The 8,840-nt window shown below is 37.1% G+C and overlaps 1 long non-coding RNA gene across 1 annotated transcript; it reads left to right on the top strand.

Annotated features, from left to right (window-relative positions):
- The first annotated feature begins 2,376 nt into the window (after positions 1-2,376).
- Positions 2,377-6,116, top strand: LOC139724699 (uncharacterized). Its single transcript, XR_011710478.1, has 3 exons — positions 2,377-2,512; positions 3,504-3,605; positions 5,862-6,116. It is a non-coding gene; the product is annotated as an uncharacterized lncRNA (long non-coding RNA).
- The last annotated feature ends 2,724 nt before the right edge of the window (positions 6,117-8,840 follow it).

Here is an 8,840-nt window from a genome sequence, read left to right as displayed (position 1 = left end):
ATGTACCTTTCAATTGTTCGTTATTATCATCGGTTAAATGATAGACGGGTAAATCACGATGTTTACGACCAGACACTGTGTACACTTCCTCTGTCCAGTTGGGGAGGTACCCCTTTTCAAAAGTTCGTTTCATCTTACTGATGCGTACTCTTTCACCTTTTTCGTAGCGAGGTCTGTTTTGTTTACGTAATGCCCATGATTGATCACCATACAATCGCTGCCAGATGATACCTTCATTTTTCTTGGTGACGAGCACGGGTTTTGTTTTGATCGAACGGTGCTGGGCATTATTGTAGGCTCGGAGGAGTTTCGGGAGTATGCGGGTATACTTCAACGTGTTGGAGTGAGTAAAATATTTCCACATCTTTTCTTTCAACGTTCTGTTAAAACGTTCGACGACACTAGCCTTGGTTTCGTTTTCAGTTGTAAAAAACTCAATGTCTTTCTCTTTCAAGAAGGCTTGAAATATTCTGTTGGTAAATTCAGTGCCTTTGTCCGTTTGAATCTTTAGCGGAGACCTCTGCGTTTTGAAGATAATTTTCAGAGCACTGACCAAGCTTTTGCCACGTTTGTCTTTGATGGGCACTACCCAGGCAAATTTAGACAAAATGTCTATACATGTAAGGAGATACCTATACCCCGAATTGTAACGGGAGAGCGCAGACATATCTACCAAATCCATTTGCCACTGATCATCCATACCGCCAACAATGACTCTGCTTCTACTAAACCGACGTCTGGCCGGTTTGTGCAACGTGTAGGTGTCAATACCCTCTAACCATTCTCGTATTTGTTTCCTACTTAAGCGATATCGACCATCTTCTCGCACGAACTTGTACAATTTTTCTACCCCGCCAAAACTGGCTTCGTGTTCTGGATTGAAATAAATGTCATTCAGATATCGATTCATGTTCTCTCGTGTCACTCTTAACGTGTCAGTGCGAGCACGTCCACAATACCTATATACTCCCTCAAAAACAAATGTTTATCAACTCTGCCTCAATACTACGTATTTATCGTGACAGTCATATTCTGTATACACTCGCTGTCTCATATGCCCGTCGGTCATCAGAGTACACCTCTTACCCTCACATTTTACAGTAGACGATACTGTTTCACTCGCTTAGACTTCGTCCAGTCATATGATATACTGTTTCACTGGCTGTCTGCTATGACCGTCGGTCACTGTCTGATATGTCCGGCGCTCATCAGTGCACACTTCGTACCCGCACATTTCTTCATCACATTGCTCTCGTTCCTCCAGCAGACGATACTGTTTCACTCGCTTAGACTTCGTCCATTCATGATATACTGTTTCACTGGCTGTCTGCTCTGACCGTCGGTCACTGTCTGATATGTCCAGCGCTCATCAGTGTACACTTCGTACCCGCACATTTCTTCCTCACATTGCTCTCGTTCCTCCAGCAGCTCTACGGGCTTTATCCCGTCAAAACAAATTTTTATCAACTCAGCATCAATACTATAAATTTATCGATACATTCATAATTTTCTTTTTCTCACTTTCTGATTTGCCCGCTCCTCCCTATTTTCAAGGCTACATTATTACTATAAGCTCTCTGACCTCTCCAAAGTACGTGACCTGATTTTCAACAAAATACATAGCGATACTATTTTTATATTTATTACTCTCATTTTTTCCCATTTTCTCGGAAAAATCAAGGTCGAATTTTTGACATATAGACGGGCTACACTACTGTGAGCAAAATGTACATTTATTCAATGTTGAACAATACATTACCATGGTAACAATGTTTTTTTTTTTTCAATAAAAGGCATACAAAGTAATTGCTGGTTGAGCTAAATCCTTCAATGTAAATAGGTGGGGGTATCAATCACATTGAGTGATATTTCTAGTTTAAATACCTAAGACATAATGTCACTGTCAGATGTGTTGTGATAGTGCTATACTTTTCATAATGTTATTGATATGGAGATTAATCATGATAGTTTTGTCTCATTTTAGCAAACTGATTATTAAACTGATTTTATATATATATTAATAAGACTTATACTCATTGAAACCATGACAATCTCTAGAATTATAGGAAATATTGTGTTTGGCACCTTAATTCATGTTATCTGTTCAGCAAAAGTAAAGGAAAACCTATACCCTTTACAAATGTTTGTACCGTGGGTTGAATGTTTCAAATTGTTCCAAATGTAAAAAAATATAATTTGCAAGGCTGAAAAGGAAGCATGAATATATTCATTCAAAAGACCACATTCTACCGTACTGTTCTTAATGCATTCTCACCATTGATAAATCTAGATACCCAACATGGGTACAATGACTTTATATTGCCATGTATGATATTACATTACTCTGAGATTTTGATATTATTCTCTCCTGCCTAGGATCAGGGAGGACGTTTATGATGGAAATGTTAGCACAATGCTGCTGTGTCTTGACATGCAAGCTGAAGTAGGCATATCAGGTCGGCCTCTACTTTCTCAGCTGAAAGCAACTGCGTATGTTAAAGCTTCTGTGTTGGTAAGTTGTGAATTCTTTGCATTTTGAAGACGTTGCCCGAAACATTTAGAGCCATTAAATTCATCATTTGATGTTTAGTAAGCCATCCAAACTTCAGAGTGACGCAAAGAAATGATACAGTTATGTACAACAGTGCCACAGTCCCATATGTGGACTCATGTTGTAAAATTTCGTGTTGAAATACAGTCTAACTTCAGTTATCCGGACATGTTGGGACTGGTGGTGATCCAGATTCCAAAGCTTTGCAAGCATATTGAAAAATTTTGGTCATCTGCGAATCCGCACTTCTGCACGAACGCTACAACACGTAAAACGGGTCAATAATCGACGCGTCTTTCCACAAAATCTGCCATAACTTTTAAACTATTAAAGTGGCAGACTTGGGGTGCCCAGATTCTGAAAGTGTACAGTTCAGGGATTATTTATGTGTATCATTTTTGTAACATTTGTAGCAGTGACGCACTTTTGATTAGAAAAGTACCTTATGAGTAGATTTGTCTATGGTGAACAGTCCAAATTTGGCGAATTTGAACATATTTTGCCATCTTGCAATTCTTCCACACGGGATATCTCGGGAACAGGAGGTCGCACGAACTTGGGGTGCACAGTTACAGAAAGCAGAGATTCTGCCCATTTTTATGATATAAAGATCTTGTTCATTGGTTGAGCAGTCCTGATGCACTTTTGCAGTAAAGTTAGACTACCCAGTCACAATTGCTACCATAGGGAACGTGTACAATCTGTCCAGAGCTATCACGTGACGAGACTACCAACAAAAATTTGAGTCGTTGACCTTCACTGTCTGCCATTGTCAGCAGTGTGAATTCCTGTAATTTCAAGCTTTTGTTTCTTGCAAAATATCATTTTCGATCTATTATCCAGGTACTTTTGTATGTGAGACATTATTTAGATACGTAGCAGCGTTATGAAAAACATAACTGTTAGGTTTAGGAGCAGAAACAACCTCCTGTTTTAATTTGTTCAATTCCAGGCTAAAATTTCAGAGGTGTTGAGAAACCTGGACCGCAGTTTCCTGACTGATAATCCGGTTGGTCTTGCCAATTTTAGAAGTGGCCTGGATGGGCATTTGGAGGCAAGTTATGTCATGTTTAAAAGCATACATTATATTTTTTCAATACTGCTGATTCCAAGACTGTTGATTGTGTTATTGCAGATGGTAAGTTGGTGAGCAAAAAGTTTACAAGCTTATATGCCTGTGTGTATGGATGCAACTAATTAGCTAACTAATTATTGTAGTGTATAGATCCTATAAAAATGTATATTTAGCTAGTAAAAACAGTTAGGAGACCATTAACACAAGAATACAGTGTGTATTTTATATAAATGTATGTGACCGTGCTTCACTAAACCAACAAAAAGTAGCACACCCTGATTTTACGTGAAGACTCAAAATAGGTGACATTGGTCCACTCAGTCAATCTTCAGTTCTTGATATTTTCCGAAAGAGCAATTCTTCGTCTACATAATTCTAAAGTTTGGGATCATAAAACAATTGGCAAGTTGTGTTTTTTGCAATTTTTCTAGAACACTTTTTGTAGAATAGAATAGAATAGAATATTGTGATTTGGCATGTCTCAGAGGCCCCTTTTCATTTCTAAAAGACCCTTTAGACACCCCTCACTATCAATGCTGATCACTCTTGAAAGGATAATCCTCTGACTGCATTTAAACTTGGTATCAGTCAGGAATAGAATAGGCTTAGTTATTGAGCAAAATTTCAGCTTAAATTTGTAATCCCTTAATTGCGGTTTTCACAGAGTTTTTCATTCTGTTTTTTTTTTTTCCCGTTCATTGCACAGGTGCAGATTAAGTACTTGAATAGATCCTAACTTTGAAAGCCTCTTTTCTCAGTAAATAGTTTTCCAGAATATGTGCTTTCTTTACGCTATTTAGATAGGTTAGGTAAGTCCACTTGTATTTAGTTATACTGTTAAAGTGGATATTTTCGCAAGACTAATTTTTTGCGCTTAGCCGGGTAAGATGAGTTTCGAAGGTTTTTAAATCCGTGGAATCAAGACATCAACTACTGGAATATATGGCAAGCAAAAACATTCGCATGCTTTTATTTTCGCGCTAGTTTCTGGTTGCGCGAAATGCCTGAAAATTTCAACATGATGCAGGGTCATATATTAAACCTGCTGGAGTAGATAGTGTACCTAATATGATGCCCTAATTAGATGTGTTCTAACATGACATGCCCCCAGTAGTGTCATCCCTCTGATTGAATCTCTTTGCTACAGAATACATTATAGTATACAAATATTGCTTTTTCTGAGGTGTAATATTAAACCAGATTTTCCTGTGAGAGTTAAATATTCACCAGAGATGAAATTTTCTCAAAGCGTGAAGTGCTGAGGGAAAATGTTGTCTCAAGGGGAGTATATTTAGAAGTCCCAAGGGACTGCCAATAATTGTTATTTTAATTTACATTTGAATAGACAAGGCAATATTGTATGTTTTTTTTTTAATGTTTCCCACATAAATACACATTATTTCATTAAAGCCCCATTGGCAGCCAGTCAGATTCTTGAATTGTATCAGCTTACATTGATGTCACTTCTCGCAATGTAACAATTTTGATTCTTGTTGTATTTCATGTGATTGCTTTATGACCAACCATGGAGCTGTATTCATTAAGACTGTTCAATACTGACAAAATATTCCATAGCACATTTGTCTTTCATTATTTAGAATGGAAATTTCCTGCACCTGATAAGGTTCTTCTTTTTCACCCTCTCAGGCCCACAACTACTAAATTCTATTGTGAAGTGACAGGTTGTTGATGTTAATGAAATTATTAAGTAGACATATATCAAGGACTACTGGTGTGGTGGTAAATTCATAGATTCAAAATTAAAGTGATCAATATGAGGTCTGGAGTGGCCTGTCCTATTTGATCCTGCTGGGAATTCAAATAAAGATGTTGGGCAAATTCTGGAATTGCCAAACCCATCCAGTTCATTGACCTGCAACATGAGTAGAAGACCATTTCAGTTATCTATGAGTGTAGTACAGTGGCGGATCCAGAGGGGGGCGCAACCTGCGCACTCCCCCCCCCCCTTTATTTTTTTGTTAAAAAGAAAAAAAAAGTTAAATGAAACCCGGAAGTGGCACCAGAAATATTAGTTGCGCCCCCCTTTACAGAATTCCTGGATCCGTCCCTGTAGTATATGACTTGTGTAAGATTTTCCAGTTGTGAAGACATAGATCAAGAAAATGGATCATAATGGAGTGATTGTGATGTGGTGTTGATAGCTTGTAATTCAGACTGTGAATGAAAAGTGTTTTTGAAAAGATGAGATGTAGATTTGGCATAATCATGTTTCAGGAAATCCCAGAGCTGACAGAGAATGAAATGAACCACTTAAGACTTGCTCTTCGGCGGTTTGAAGCCATCTTACAGGTAAGTGTACTTCAGCTGTTAATACACACAATTGAGATACCTTAAGATATTCAGATACATCCTTATGAATCCATAGCATAACCTCAGGAACCATCATCATGTTTCTGTTACGTTCAAAACATTACAGCTGCTGGTTTAGAGATCAAAAAGTCTGATAGTTTAACCCCCTCCTTTCTATATCTAAAAGGCTAACATTTAATTTTTTTTGTAATATGAAACATTGTTTCAATTGCATTTTGAGTGGACATAATATGTTTCAATGCTTTTTCTCTATCATACTTAACTGCATTTGAACTTTGAAGGCCATGTTCTTAAAGTCATGTTTATCTGGTTTCTGTTTTCTGGGATTCAATATTCAGGGACTTTATTCAAGCTTTATTGCAATGCAACTATGTTCTTTGATAACAAATCCGTAATATCAGTTTTATGGCCACATCACACATTTGAAGGTTTTGCTGTCCTAGTAATCTCTTGGCAATACTGCCCTACTTTGATAAAAAGAAGAAAGTGACATTCTTTTTTTAATTAGAAATTGAGTTTTTCTCTTTCTGATACATTTTGTTTGTTTGTTTGTTTTATTTAGTCACTGGGTTGAAAGCCTCAATCAACCAAGAGGCTGTCTTTTCATAGAGGCTGTGAAACAAAATAGTTGACATGAACAAAACAAATCAAAGATACAGAAAAAAAAAAACCACCCAAAATCAATGCAAACATAGAGGTGATGCATATGTCAACAAAGAAACAAAACACATCATAGCAAAACAAAGAATAAACATGCTGTGAAAAGCAAAATAAAATAAAAAATGATCATTTGTCTTCTTCAGGTTAGATTAAACACTTTCATATCACCTCTAGCGCACATGTATGAAAGAAGCCGCACTTGACTGAATCAAGAGCATTTGTAATTAAAGGAATTCAATTCAGACTGTCTAATATTATACATTTTTTTAATATCTTTAAATATACTTATACCAGTATGAATACATCCGTGTTTTATGAAGTTTGTTATGTTTTTTTTTTTCCAGTTTGAGGATATTGTGTGAATTTCTGGGGCAATGTGCATTCTTTGTCACTGTTATTTCATCACATCAAAACAGTGGTAACATGTTATGCAGCTGCTTAAAAATGAATAGTGCAGCTTTTTCTTTCAGCAGATTTCAACTGGTTCAACTCCAGTGAGGTTGTAAAGATATTTGCTGCTGAAACGATTATCTACCAGTATGACAGCATGAAGGGCTCACATTTAAGGCATGCTTAATCTGTCAGCAGCAAAATAATGTCTCTGTCTATTGAATTATGAAATATTAGGGGTCAAAAGGAAGGAATTGCACACATACATCTAAGAGAGAAACACGTTTTGCCCATTTACTACAAAACTCTCTTTTATAACCTGCTTTCTTTTGTCAAAGTATGGCAGCATAGCTCTCTGAATTCCTACGAGTCAACTCTGTGTTGTAACAGTTCTTTGTATCATTACAAACATTTTGTCACAGTGCCTGGATTGGAAGTATGTAACATTGAATACTGAGTATAGTACTATATCTATGTTTGTTTAGAATATATGAGCATCAAGTATGTGTACACAGACTCTTCAATTCATATCTACACAAACACAAGAACAGAGATACATGTATAGTCAACCTTGTCCTGCCAACAAACTCAATGAATATTCAGATTGTGCGGTACATTAGAGATCATCTAATAATGCAGATGATAGAAAACATGATACCAGGGCTTCAGCCTTTGCCATGTAAGGAGTTAACTTGAGATCTGTAATCCAGAACTTATTTTTACCCCTTAAAATTGGAGTTCAAATTTGTGTTAGTTTGTACATTTTAGAGCTGTTTCCAAAACAAAGTTACTAATCTGATAATGCCACCTACATGTACTCATCCATCCAAGAATCTTCCATTGCCATTTATCTGTCATTGCAGTAACTGGTTGCCCTCAGTAAATTACCAATTGTGCATGCCGTCAACTTACACTTTGCACATAATATGCCTGCATGTTATAAATGCACACATTATGACAGGATATTACTAGGTTATGCCACATAGCATGACCTAAAAACATATATGTTCACACGTTTTTTGTACTTTGATCTAGCCATATCTCATATCCCCTCTACAGCATGCAGTGTGTCCATCCTGAGGCCAAATGTGCCCTCGAAACCACTTCCCATACGTGGTTTGAAAAACAAATAGGAACATATCTTTTTGCTGATCTAAGCACTGACGGCAAGAGTCTATTGACCCAGTTCTCTTCCAGTATAGATTATGGGAGATTGTAGAATTGACCTCACATTCAAGTTGAAAATGTTACATAAGTTGAATTAATGCAAATAAACAGTAATTGAAGTTTTACCAGTCTAATGCAAAAGTTTAAGGATTTTTTTTCCCAATTTCATGTGTCTTCATTAAATGGTGATCTTGGTCACAACCTTTGATTATGGTAGTTTTATTGTCGAGCCCACCGGAGGTGAGGGGAGACTAAGGGATCGCCTGCGGCGTCCCTCCGTCGTCTGTCCGTAACGCTACAAAACTTCATGGATCATAACTTTTGATCCATAACTCCATTTGTGACCAAACTTGGATGGTAAATGTCCCTTGGGGAGTGGATGGTCACCACAAGGTCAAATGTCACAAGCAGAGGTCAACAAACTTTTAGAGGCCAATGTTAAAGGACAAGTTCACCTTCATAGACATGTGGGTTGAGTGAATGCAGCAATATTAGAACACATCAGTGAGAGTTTGAGAAAAATCAGACAATCTGTTAAAAAGTTATGAATTTTTGAAGTTTCTGCTCAGTCATGGCTGGATGAAAAGACTACTATAGCTCTTGATGTCACATGAGTTCAAGGATATAAAGAAAGAATAAAGAAAATTCAACATATTTCCATTTTTC

This window comes from Diadema antillarum, unplaced genomic scaffold (genome assembly GCF_040938485.1).
Source record: "Diadema antillarum isolate AM-2024a unplaced genomic scaffold, OU_Dant_1.0 scf00000226, whole genome shotgun sequence".
Taxonomy (NCBI): Eukaryota; Metazoa; Echinodermata; class Echinoidea; order Diadematoida; family Diadematidae; genus Diadema; species Diadema antillarum.
The sequence above is the reverse complement of the archived record's forward strand: the minus strand, read 5'-3'. Positions and strand labels throughout refer to the sequence as shown.